Below are 13,477 nucleotides of genomic sequence, written 5' to 3' on the forward strand. Positions count from 1 at the left end.
TGGCATATTTCTTTTTATTGCTATAGTGAAACATTGTGAACCTTCTATAAGTCACATTTTAGTTCAATCTTAATTAAACATGCTGAGAACATAAGTTCCTATAACATCTTGATTTACTTTGAAAATTGCTCTGCGATGCTCTGAAGAGCATGGTTTCCAGGGGAGAGCAAATTTCTTCTTGTGAACCTTATGATGATATTTATGTTTCATGAAGTACTTTTATTATTTTTTAACTCCACCTTTCCAGAATATTTTAGTTCCTTTGGGTCTCAGGTGAGTGCCTTAGGGCCCATGGCCCTCTTGTTAATTGCAAGTGGGGTTGTTTGTGAGACTTTCACTTTAAATTGCTGTTACATTTTTTTAATTTTTTTTTTTGTTAACGTAAATCGATATGAGAATTAATTATGAGAATTTTAAGCATCTTAATCCTTATACAATGTATAGGCTTGGTGTGTTTTCCTTATACAATGTATAGGCTTGATGTGTTTTCCTTATACAATGTATAGGCTTGGTGTGTTTTCCTTATACAATGTATAGGCTTGATGTGTTTTCCTTATACAATGTATAGGCTTGGTGTGTTTTCCTTATACAATGTATAGGCTTGGTGTGTTTTCCTTATACAATGTATAGGCTTGATGTGTTTTCCTTATACAATGTATAGGCTTGATGTGTTTTCCTTATCGCAAAGTTTAAATACTGTCCTCCAAAAACAAGTTTCTACATCTTATTAAACAGTTTAGCATTTAAAACATAAATTAACCAATCAAAAATAGTAAAATTATTCATTTCTTACTATCAATATACTTGGCTTTCTTTTGATTAGATGATTAAGTTTGTGAACACAAGTTTCATAAATGTGAGCAACAACAACAAAACGCACTTTATTTCATTCCAAAATAGAACCTTTTTTACCATGTTTCTAATTTTTGCGGAAAAAGTAATTGCTTCCAAATTTCTCAAGCCAAATTCTGGGAAAACTATTCTAAATACATGTGCATATATTCGTCCAAGATTAGGCTGTACACAGGCTTATCTGATACAACACTATCCGCTTAAACTGGATTTTTGCCAAGAGACCCCCTTGCACAGGCTTATCTGCAATGACACTTTCTGCACATGCATTTACCCAAGTTTTCCCAGTATGCAACTCATTTCACCCATCCCCCATAAGAAGTGAAGTAAAAATGGCTTTTGCAACTAGCATAAAACCAGAACAGCCTGCTAAGCCAGCATCTACCCGGTAATTATTAGAATTGAAGCCTTTAAAACTTGAATCTAGTAAGAAAGGTCTTTAACTAAATTTAACTTTCTAAGTGACTACAAATGGGTGAAAATAGTATCTAAGTGGTAAAGGGTATTAAAACCCTTGTCTGCAAAACATTTCATCAGTAAGTCATAATCCCACCCTGCCTGACTGTGGCATGTGGCAAGTTGCCAGGAGATATAGTCCACAGTGGAACTGACAGCATGTCACTTCAAAACAGATTCTGCTCAAAACAAATTGTTGTTCCATACATTAAATGCAACAATCATATTGATAAAATTTTTGTCTTGTTACTTTTGTCATGCAACGGTTACAGCATATAAATCAGTCCCAGATTGTCAGTATTTTCTACTTTAAGCTCCATAAACACTCAAAACCAACAAATATTTCATTAAATAAAGTTATTCATAAAAATCAGTTTTCCCTATGGCAATAGCCAAAATTTCAAAGCTAGATGTGGTTAGGTAACTTAGATTTTACGAGATACATTATTTGCGTTTTTTACTTTTTGTGTGACAAAATATGTGTGACATAATATGAAATAACAGACCCAACGAAAAAAAAAGGTAAAAATATATTTCCTTTAAAAGAACATCATGAATTGAAATAAGTAAAAAAATTAAAGGTTTGTTGTGCTTTTCATCGATGATTTACAAAACATGCACAATACTCAGATGTAGCTTTTAAAATATGCTGATAGTGTCTTTAAAATGCTGGTAAATAATGTAAGTCTGTGTGGTGCAGTGGTTTCAAGTTTGTTTTTGATTCCATTAAGGGTCCTTGGTGCAAAAACTGTTAACAAATTTATATTTTTTTTATTCAATGTAAGACATACAATGTATACATGTATATGATCATAAAACAAAATGATACCTTGTAGCAGCAATACTGTTCAAACATGTTATACAAGATATGCTAATATATACTTTTTTGACCTTGTGGTTTCCTTTTGATAAAAAAAGGTTAATATGTATTGTTTTCTTTGGTTGTTTGTGATTTTTAAGAAGGAAAACAAAAAAAAATTGTTGTAATAAATGTTATTTACTTGCTTTTATATTGGTTTAGTACGGTATTTTTAGCTCACCAGTGATTGCTCAGGTGAGCTTTTGTGACCGGTCTTTGTCCGTTGTCTGTCCGTCCGTCCACATTTGTTCGTTAACACTCTAGAAGCCACATTTATTGTCCAATCTGCATGAAACTTGGTCAGAAGCTTTGTCCCAATGAAATCTCGGTCGAGTTTGAAACTGGGTTGTGCCAGGTCAAAAGCTAGGTCACTAGGTCAAAAAAAAGGAAAAAAACTTGTAAACACTGGAGAAGTCACATTTCATGCCCAATCTTCATGTAACTTTGTCAAAATGTTTTTCTTAATGATATGTTGGTTGAGTTCAAAATTGGTTCTGGTCCGTTGAAAAACATGGCCGCCAGTGGGTGGGGCAGTTTTCCTTATTTGGCTATAGAGAAACCTTGTAAACACTCTAGAGGCCACATTTTTTTGTCCGATCTTCATGAAACTTGTTCAGAAGATTTGTCCCAATGATATCTCGATGGAGTTGAAAACTGGGTCATGCTGGGTCAAAAACTAGATCACTAGGTCAAAAAAGAAAAACCTTGTAAACACTGTAGAAGTCACATTTCATGCCCAATCTTCATGTAACTTTGTCAAAATGCCCAGGCGAAACAATGACCATGGTAGACCATGGTCATTATGGTTTTTGATGGTTGACCATGGTATTTGATTGTCAGCCATCAAAAACCGTGGTGGAACATGATTAGGAACATGGTTAGCCATGGTCACAAAAAACATGGACCATGGTCGGCAATGGTGACCATGGTTAACCATGGTCGGCAATGGTGACAAAGGACAGACCATGGTTGGACATGGCAACAAAAACATTGACCATGGTCGGCAATGGTGACAAAAGACAGACCATAGTTGACCATGGTAAATTAAAACATGGACCATGATCGGCAAATTTACTTTTATTTTCATTATAGTGTTCCCATGAAGTTTAATATTCATTTACATAAAATATGCAATAACGTTAATTGTTGTACATGTTTGTGTACTCGATATCATATTTAACTGTTCTTGAAATAAGATGGCCTTAAAACTTTCTTATACTGTGCTTTTAATTCTTCCAAGAAGAATTAATATATTGCATATTTTATTTAAACGACATTCAAATACCATGGTCAACCACCAAAAACTATGGTGACCATGGTTTACCATGGTCATCACTTCACCTGGATTGCATTGCTGTTTTTACAAAGGAAGAATATTGTGTGAACAGGAAGTTAAAACTGAATGAAGGCACTTGGTTAATGTTATATTTGGAAATGTAAGTCTTAAATAAATTACCGGCTAAACTGATCAGCCATTGGTTCCATTTCAACTTCTTTGGCACTGTGTTCACTTATGTTTCCCAATTTTACTACATTTTATCACTCTTTCCACTGCTTTATGAATGTTTTTGTCATCAACAGAATCAGAAGCAAAACCAATCATTTCATCCTCATCAGTGCTTTCCACAGGATTTTTGTCAGGCGCCCCGGGGCTGATAGGGGTGGTTAGGGAGGGGTGTCCCGGCGATGATTTTTTTTAAATTTAACGTGTCAATTCACGTTCTGTGGTGCGTTATAACTCAAAGAAAAACAGCGTCAAAAGACGTCGTTTGGTGCGCTATGACTCTTCAAGAAAATCCCCCAGTCAATTAAAAACATGTATAATTGTTTATATTGTTAAATTGTTTTAAAACTTTCCTGCACAGATAGTAAAATCCCGACTTGAACGATTCTCCAATACATCCGTTTCAACCTGACTGTACTACTGTATACTTACTACTTTTCAAGTTTCTATTTATTACCCGATAATCCCGTTTTTAGAAATCACTTTCTGGTAAATATTTACGATAAAAGCGCTCAATTATGTCTTGAACACAAACCTTGCCATTTTTCTATAGTATCAAATACATTTTAAGTGACTATTTATAGATTTGATGAAATATTGCCTCTGAACATGCGTCAATCCCCTGACATGTTGTGTGCTTGTTAAAGCGCTCAATACACGCAGGCTTTCTATGCAAATGACGCGACATTGTACATGCTCCATAATTTTCGTGCTCTTTTTAAATGAGAAAAAGATTTGACACAAACTAAATTTGCACTGCTAATTTAAAGCAAGAATATTTTAACGTTGCGCTAACATTTACATTTGGAAGTGTGTTTCGGATTAAAAACGCCTTAACATTGACTTACGGGAATGGGTTTCGGATTACAAATTAAATTATTCCCATTTGAGATTTCAACAAATATTAACAGTTGTGTTATGAATTCAACAACAATTTGTTTAAACACTTAACGAGTCGATTACATGTTTTGGCGGAATTATGCATGGAATTCATGTTGTCCACGAGGATTACGGCAGGTTGCCATATTCAGTCTTCTAAGTATTGATTATCGGACGAAACATTTACAAGTGTGCGTAATTAATTCAACGAAAATTTGTTATAGCGCATTACGTGTCGAATAAATGTCAGAAAAACGAGGTGAATCAGTTCTATAAATGGTGAAATATACATGTACTGGAATTAAATTGTTATCGCATAATTGTAACCAGGAGTCATTTGCACAACTTACTCGCTATATGTAATTAATTGTTTACCACTTGCAATTAAGTTCTCATATTAATCATGAGTCATAGGTAACACTTGTTTACAGTAAAAAGGTGTGAAGATGATGCCCCAAATGGTCTTTAATGTACTGTACCGTACTAGTTACTGGTTTTATATTTTGTAAATGCTACAACTTTTTGCTTATCAAGCTGCGATTAACTCTTACTTGGTGCCCGACGTCAATAAAAAATAATGGTTGATAGCTAATCCCGCCCTCATAAGCATTCACATAACCGATTGGACGATGAACATCACAGTTTGACCACTAGAAAGTTACCTGATACATCATTGTCAGCATTTAAATGACTGTGTAATGTGGCTAGAATATTCTATATGCGCATCATGCTATTCTCTTATCAGTGAATTATCCATGACCCCATGTGGTGTTCATGGCGGTTACTTGTGAAAGTAGGTATTGAGTGCTCTTTTAAAACAGGGAATGTTGATACACTGATTGAGAAACCTTTATTTAATTACAATCTGCACTTTTTTTTACTGAAAAATACACTGATCGGAAAATTTCAAGCGCCCCGGGGACTCTGATTTAGAAATTCAAACGCCCCGGCGAGGGATCGTTAAATGGCCTGTGGAAAGCCCTGATCCTCATTAACTGTTCACCAACATGCCGATGAAGTGTCAGCAATTCTAATGATTTTATTACAATGTTGAATTTTATCTTTAAGTTCTGTCAGTAATTCAATGGCCCTGGACACATCCCTTTAGGACAATGAGCCTTTCCACACAAGTGTTCAATGCCAAAAAGTGAATTATTAAAGTAACACTGCGTTTTATTTTAGTTTTGGTAAAAAAAAGAACTATCAAGCCTGACCTTTTTCCTGGAATTCCTGCAGAAATTCCAGCAGTTATCATCAGCCTTTTTCCGTCGAAAACATGACCACTTAAGACCGTGGTGCCGTTTTACAAAAGAAAGGCCATATGACAATGGTCTACCGTGGTAGACCATGGTCATATGACCATGGCCAACCACGTTTTGTTAGATGGCACCACGGTCATTATGACCATGGCCAAAGACTGTGGTGACATTTAACAAAACGTGGTCTGCCATGGTAAACCATGGTCATACCATGGTCATATGACCATGGTCGACCATGGTTTAGCCATGGTATACCATGGTCATATGGCCTTCATTTTGCCTGGGTGTTTAACCCTTCTCAAAATAAAATACACTTTTTAACAAAATACGCTTTAAAAAGTGTATTTTTTCTGCATTTTTACCGAAAAGTGTATTTTTTCTGCATTTTTTTCATAATTAAGTGCACTAAAGTGCATTTTTTCTGTATTTTCATTATCTTTAAGTGTATTTTACTGTACTTTAAGTGTATCTTCTGTAGAAAAAGTGCATCTTTTTATGCAATAAGTGCATTTTTTCAATGAAGTGCATTTTTTGTGCATATTAGTGTATCTTCTGATTTGCAAAAAAATATTCTTTCTGTACAAGTGTAGTTTTAGTGCATCTTCATAAAAAAGAGCAACACTATAGCAAATAACTGAAGTTAAAGGACAGAGATATAGTGTTTAATAGGAGGATTGTACTGAATTCTTTTTTATCTTCACATAATGTTTATGGTCTTATTATTACAATTTGTCTGCTCATAAAATATGTGAATCAGTAGAGCAGCTTTTAAAGGGAAAAGTACAACTAAATCAGGCTGTGGGTAAATAATTAAAAATATTGAAAGTGTCAAAAAAATTATGTGGTCTTGCCAGAATCAATTATATCTTCACAACATAAAAAACAAGTATTTGAACTTTCTTACACTGATATTTAACCCCAATTCAATTAATGTCTACCACATTGACTATTAACATACATTTTAAAAGACAATTTAAATAATATTTATAATATTATATTTATTTCCTAACACCATTCAGTATGTTATATTGAAATATTCACAATTAAATATAATATGCTAAGTGTGCTGTGTATTATTCAATAAATATCAGATAAGATCAGGATCAGATAAGAGATCAATTAGCATCATAAACACTAATCCCTATCAGTGCTCCATCTAGCCAAAACAAAGGGGTGTTTATAGAATTTTGATTGGTTCTGGGACCATCTATTTGAAAACAAACCACTTTTGATTGGTTGGAGCACAGCAAGTTATTTGGAGCACAGGAAGTTATTTTTGTAAACAATTTGGTTTCAGCAACTTAAATTGAGCTAAATTTTTAGGTATAATTCAGCAACATTAATTCTAGTGTCAAATGTCTTGAAATTCTTTCAGCACATGAACTATTGTGTGATGAAAACAATGTGTATTTACTACAATGTGTAAATCAACAATAAGTTTGTTGCAAAGAAGATTCAAAGTGGGTGGTTAAAGTGATCAACAACTGCCGTTTTTGTTTTTTTGGAATGCTGAAGAACAGCTGTAACAGGTTTGTATTTTCATTTCTGCATCTCTTTTTAATTAAATTAATTATGATCATTATCATATTTATGTATTGTCACTGGGAAATGTAACTGGATGAGTAAATGTAATGCAATTTTAAGGAAAAAAACACCATTTGAATTATTATGGCTGTATTTTATGGTTATTGTCATCTTAAAATTTATTTATACCTATTTCTTGTCATTAATGAACAGATTTCTTCCCCCCATATTTAATCAGAACTTAAATATTTTATATTTGAAGGTTAAACCCCAAGGTGAAATTTACATTGATCGGAAGATACATTGGACAGAATGTGCATCATCGCCTGCCAAAAAAGGGAGCAAAAAGGGGACTACTTGATGTATGGACATGTATACCAGGCCAACTTGAGGGGAACAGGAGTGGGAAACCGTGCCCTGTAGCTTGTCCTTGACCAAGAAAAGATGGATTTGTTGAGAGGTAAAACTATATAATAAAGGTTATCGCAATTTAAAGAAGTCACACTTCCGACCAGTCCACACAGCCAAAGGAGACCACATATATTAGTACATTTATTAACAGTATTTTCTATCAAACGTAATTTCTTTAAATTATTTATGAAAAGCGTTAAGTCACATGTGATCACGAGATTAAAATTGCAAAAATAAACAAACAAAAACAACAAGCCAACAAACTTGTTTTGATTTAAATTTATGATATTTATAGCAACTGTTGAACAAGATTACCATAACAGCAATATTTAACACTTACATTATAAAATATCTTTCAGGACCTGATCTCAAATGAGATCATGCACGAGAAGCGCCTCGCAGACCATGACAGTAGTATTCAGACCTGATCAGCTGGTGAAGTGCTCTATAAAGGGTTGTTTATGAATGCATTCTTTGTAAGGAACAGTGTATAACAACAAATATAGTGACAGGGGCTAAGCTGCTAAATATTGTCAGCATGTATGCAGTGATTTTCTTTGGAAATTCAAAACAACCTGTACGTACTGGCTCTCAGAAGGGCATGTTTTAGCGCAATAATGAACAAAAAAAGGAAGATCTTAAAAATAAGGTATAGATTTATATAAATTTCATGAATACTGTTCATTTATCATATATTAGGATCCAGAATATGATTGAATTAAATGTACTGCTTTTGTCCATATTAAAAAGGAATTAATGTAATATATAAAAATCTAGTAAATGATAGGGAAAACATTTCAGCTTAAGGAGGGGAAATCTTTAATATTTTGGTAGTGGAAACCACCTGTATTTGGCTGTTAATCAGTTACCGATAATCAGGGGGGAGAAAAATCACTGGTATGAGCTTGATATTTTCAATTGTTTATTCCAGATAGGCAATAGCCCGTTTGAATCCTCTCTTTTATGTAGATATGTAACATTTGTTTTTGTTTTTTAAGGTTTAACATTCTAATAAAAGTGTGTATTTATCTATTGAATTGTACTTTTTGTTTTTTATGTATGTGTTTACACTAACCTTTCATTTAAAGAATGAATGCTGACTTCAAAATGCTGGGATTTTTTTTAAATTTGGTTAATTTTTAAGCATATTAATTTGAAGTGATGAAAAGTACACTTGGGCGTATAATGCGCTTAAAAAATTCACTTCCAACACTTCAAAAAGTGTATCATTTGTATGACTGAAAATGCACTAAAGTGTATTAATGCGCTTAAAAATTCACTTTTAATATTGTAAGGTGTATCATTTGTATGACTGAAAATGCACTCAAGTGTATTAATGCGCTTAAAAAAATTCACTTTCAATTTTGTAAGGTGTATTATTTGTATCAGTGGAAATGCACTCAAGTGTATTAATGCGCTTACAAAAACTCACTTTGAATACTCAATGAAGTGTATTATTTGTATGACTGGAAATGCACTCAAGTGTATTAATGCGCTTAAATAATTTGCTTTTAATTCTGTAATGTGTATTATTTGAATGACTGGAAATGCACTCAAGTGTATTAATGCGCTTTAAAAAATTTACTTTGACCATGAAGTGTATTATTTGTATGTCTTTAAATACAATCAAGTGTATAAATGCACTTAAAAATAAACTTAAGCGCACTTATTATCATAATAAACGCACTTAAGTGTATTATTTCGTGGAAAAAAAATACACATAAATGTATAAACACACTAGTAAAAAGTGTTTTTTTTTAACAGATTAAAATGCACTTGTTAAGCAAAAAATACGGTGCCAATAACATGCGCATTAAATGCGCATTTAATGTGCATTTAATGCGCATTAAATGCGCATTTAGTGCACTTTTTCGAGAAGGGATTGTCTTAATGATATGTTGGTTGAGTTCAAAAGTGGTTCTGGTCCGTTGAAAAACCTGGCTGCCAGTGGGCGGGACAGTTTTCCTTTTTGGCTATAGAGAAACCTTGTAAACACACAAGAAGTCACAATTTTTGCCCAATCATCATGAAAGTTGGACAAAACATTGGTTTTATTGATTTCTCGGATGAGTTCGAAAATGGTCCAGATGGGTGAAAAAACATGGCCGCCAGTGGGCGGGACATTTTTCTCTATATGTATATAGTGAAAACATGCGAACACTCTAGAAGTCACATTTTTGACCCAATTTTTCATGATATTTGGTCAAAAGTGCGAAAATGGTTTCGGTCCGTTGAAAAACATGGTTGCACGGGGGACGGGCAGGATTCCATAATTTGGCTATAGAGAAACCTTGTAAACACTCTAGAAGTCATAATTTTTGCCCAATCATCATGAAAGTTGGTCAAAACATTGGTTTTATTGATATCTCGGACGTGTTCGAAAATGGTCCAGATCGGTGAAAAAACATGGCCACCAGTGGGCGGGGCATTTTTCTCTATATGTATATAGTGAAAACATGTGAACACTCTAGAAGTCACTTTTTTGGCCCAATTTTCATAAAATTTGGTCAGAACATTTGTTTCCTTGATATGAGAGTTTAGTTCGAACATGGATCCAGTCAGTTTAATAATATGGCTGCCAGGGGGGGGGGGGGGGCAGTTTTCTTATATTTATATAGTAAAAAAAGCTTGTGAACACTCTAGAAATCACATTTTTTGCCCAATCATCATGAAACTTGGTACAAAGATTGGTTTTATATATATCACATAATTAATGCCATAATTATTGCCCTTAGATTGTCCAAATTTTCATTATATTATACAAAATCCTTGTAAACATTCTAGAGGTCACAATTTTGTTTCAGATTTTATGAATCTTGGTCATAATATTTATTTTTGTAAGCAAAGTTTGATGTTTGGTAAGGGGGGGTCAACTCAAAATATAGGTCACCAGGTCAATTCTTACAAAAACAAAAACACTCCATATGCCAGAGTTTTGGTTTAATAATGATAAAACTTGACCAGGATGTTTGTCTGGACAATATCTAGGTCAAGTTTGACGTATGGTAAAGATTGAATGAATCGACTCCTCTCAGGTGAGTGAACTAGGGCCATCTTGGCCCTCTTGTTTTCTTTTTTGTCGAACAATATATGCAACACATGTTCATGTTCCAAGTTTAAGTGTCTGTGTGTCATATGAATAGATATCATTGCAAGAAATAATCAAAGCGCTGAAGGCACTGAAGATGTTTGCTATTGCATAATTTAACACGCAATTCATTTTTCAAAATCAATCGCAAGTTTGAAATGAACACATGCCATTCAACTTTATAAAGTGTGTGTCATAGCGCACGGGTCGAGTTTTGTGTGCACTTTTTATCATCCTTATTATTTCATAGAAATAACTTAGACAAAATAAAAACAACATGCTTTTTGGACGTTCTGAAAGCATAGAAAGTATGATGAAAATGGTAATGAGAACTTAATATAAAGAAAATTTGCAGTCACCATCATATTAAAGGAATATTTTTTCTAATATCAAATAACTATCTCACCAAGAATATAAATTCATAATGAAAGTTCCGTGTACAAAACTTTTGATTTTTCACACTATATACAAATTCAAAATATACAATAATCTTCGTATCTTGTCACAATATGGAGGAATAAAAGTATATAAACATTGCTGTTTATGCTTTACTTGTTACCCGAGCAGTTCACACGGTGTCAACAACGCTGACATTAACATAGGTATTCAGCACTAATGCGCTTTAAGGCGTAGCTGTTTTACTCAGTTTTCATCTTAGTGACTTTTACATAACGCCAACTGACACACATGAATATTTTCGAATATTTAATAAGCTGATTCGAGATACAAACTCTGAATTTTTGCGACATCACTGCGTATGTTCTCAATTCAAAGGATGTTGCATTGTTCAGTTTAAGGAATTCCGGACTACTCTCTGTATGCTCAAACGACACAAACTGTGGCCCTGTTACAATTACGCGTTACAATCCATCTTGCAGAATTTCACTTTCGCCTCCAAGATGAGAAAACAATCATTAGCGAAATAGTATAGTGTCACGATAAGAGAAAATCGTTTAGTTATCATACCACAATGTTTGCTGTACTTGGTCAGCACGTCTGGAAATCATTCCTTAATGTGTGGATAGGCTGCCATTATTAACAAGTTTGCTATTTTGAATTTGATTTTGTTTCAATAAGCATTGTTCTTAAATGTGGCATTTTCAATTCGCAGTGAGGTTTGTTATGACCCTCGTCATGCGAAAATGGGTCTTATTCCAAATGCGCCCATCATATAAATATGGTTATTTATCTATCTCATAGCTATCTCTCCTTCTGGTAAGTAGAAACATAACATATTGAGTGATTTTATAGCAAACAGCATCGCCTATGGCATGACTGCGCAAACGCACATGTTGGGTTTAACAAACGCTTGCAGAAACGCATAAGACCCATTTTCGCATGACGGCGCTATTGACCTGTGATTTAAATGTGTCGAAAGAAAACTGCGTTTAAATCAAAAATCAACATTCGATATATTTCGATAGTGAAGAAAGATACTCATAACAAGGCATATGACATACATGCCATACGTCCCGGATTGTCCGGGACAGTCCCGGAAATGACGAATTTGTCCTGCTGTCCCTTAAATTGTCAAATGTCCCGGAATTTACAAAATCCATATATACATGTACCTTATCTTAGACTTAACTGCACCTCGAATCTGTGTATATCTGCAGCGTCTCCATGACAATGCCTAACCGAATAGGCAGACTACGCTACGTGTCAAAATCAATCAATTAACAGGGGTCCTGTTATCATATCGATTGTCTCACGTTCGCGAAAAAGGCAGCATATTGTTTAATGTGGTTGTTAATTGACTTTAATCTACTACGTCATTATTTCCTGCTGCTAAAGGGCAAAGGATAGTTGTTCACACATCTGAAGTCCAACATCGCTGAGTAAAAAATTAAAAGCAGTTTATGTTTGCACGTTTAACCGACAAAGAAGTTGAGTAAAAAAGTAAGCATATAAAAACGTCATCCTCACTAGGTTTATTATTGTCTTGTTCTAAACCCCCAGTCAACATAACGTTAAAAATAATAAGTGAATTTGAATTGCGTTTACCATGTCAAAACGCCCAGCAGATTCGTCCACTAGTTTGTCCCAGGCGTATCAATAACTACGCCTTACACACCGGTCTTAATAACAATAACGCAGTGACGTCACCATCTATGTTTAGAACGCTTACACTGAAAACACGTGGCTTGTATCTAGTAACGGAAGTAGTAATGTTTAATTTGACGTATATAGATCAAGTGTATTTCAGATAGGCTTTCGAACTTTTGCATTTAACAATGCGAAACAAAAAAAAAAGTACCAAAAATGCATATGTCTATAAATATCGCTACATTTTATACATGTTCCGGAAAATCGGCAAAGTTCCAGACAATTTAACTCAATGTCCCGGAATTGGTCTGAAAAATTATGGCATGTATGCATATGAGGACACATATGAAGTGCTCTCCCGTAGTATATTTTATATCTACTCACACTAATGTGTGGTTTGACAATGCTAACACACATTTCATGCGGTGAATATGCAACTTACAAGTGAAAAACACAACACAATACTTTAACTTTTGTTTAATTGTATTTATTCATTTAGAAAAATAAATTGCAAACTTTATTTCAAAGTCAGCATATACGCCGACCACATTTTTAAAAGATATTTATTGTTATAAATATATTTAATATAATATATTTAG

The 13,477-nt window shown here is 34.0% G+C and overlaps 1 protein-coding gene and 1 long non-coding RNA gene across 2 annotated transcripts in view; both read left to right on the forward strand.

Annotated features, from left to right (window-relative positions):
- LOC127841228 (uncharacterized) overlaps positions 1–13,477 on the forward strand; it is a 315,075-nt gene that overhangs the window by 246,175 nt on the left and 55,423 nt on the right. The window lies entirely within an intron of this gene.
- On the forward strand, positions 7,692–8,296 carry LOC127841229 (uncharacterized). Its single transcript, XR_008030801.1, has 2 exons — positions 7,692–7,793; positions 8,104–8,296. It is a non-coding gene; the product is annotated as an uncharacterized LOC127841229 (long non-coding RNA).

Source organism: Dreissena polymorpha, chromosome 8 (assembly GCF_020536995.1).
Source record: "Dreissena polymorpha isolate Duluth1 chromosome 8, UMN_Dpol_1.0, whole genome shotgun sequence".
In the NCBI taxonomy this organism is placed as follows: domain Eukaryota; kingdom Metazoa; phylum Mollusca; class Bivalvia; order Myida; family Dreissenidae; genus Dreissena; species Dreissena polymorpha.